Raw genomic sequence first — 810 nt, forward strand, 5'->3', positions numbered from 1 at the left:
TTCTACTCTAAAAATGGGTATAAGAAGAATAATATTTGCCTCACAGGGTAAATAGCATAAATATAGGTAAAAAGCAATGAACTTGTGTGTGTGCATGCTAGGAGGGTGTGTAAACTATAAAATCTTACACAAGTATCAAATTTTAGTATTATTCAAGGTCTCCCCTTTGCCTGTAGTTCCTCCCTGTGTCCACTCCGTTGAGATCCTTTATGAATCCCACCATAAACTTTGCATACCCTCCTCTCCCCTAGTTGAGTCTAAATTAATTTCTCCCAATGGTGTCTTCCAGCCGCACCATGTAAGGAGCCCGTCCAGCTACTCTCTGGGGCCCTCTCACTCGGTGCCCTGTATAGAAATTCCTTGTGCTTAGTCTGCCCTTTCTGAACTACACATCCATGACATTTAGAGTTAGAAACTGAAGAAAGTGATCTCGACTTAGCATTTCTGGATCCCTAAGATCTAGCATGGTGCCCTACACATAGCAAGAGCTCAAAAAATGTCTGATGGCCGAGTGTGGTGGCTTGAGTCTGTAATCCTGGAACTTTGGGAGGCTGAGGCAAGAGGATTGCTTGAGGTCAGGACTTTAAGACCAACCTGGGAAACATAGTGAGATCTCATCTCTGCAAAAAAATATAAAAAATTGACCAGGTGTGGTGGCATACATCAATAGTTCTAGCTACTTGAGAGGCTGAGGCAGGAGGATTGCTTGAGCTCAGGAACTTGAGGCTGCAGTGAGCTGTGATCATGCCATTGCAGTCCAGCCTGGGCAACAGAGTGAGACCCTGTCTCAAAAAAAAAAAAAAAAAAAAA

The sequence above is a fragment of the Colobus angolensis genome, unplaced genomic scaffold (assembly GCF_000951035.1).
Source record: "Colobus angolensis palliatus isolate OR3802 unplaced genomic scaffold, Cang.pa_1.0 Scaffold37, whole genome shotgun sequence".
NCBI lineage: Eukaryota > Metazoa > Chordata > Mammalia > Primates > Cercopithecidae > Colobus > Colobus angolensis.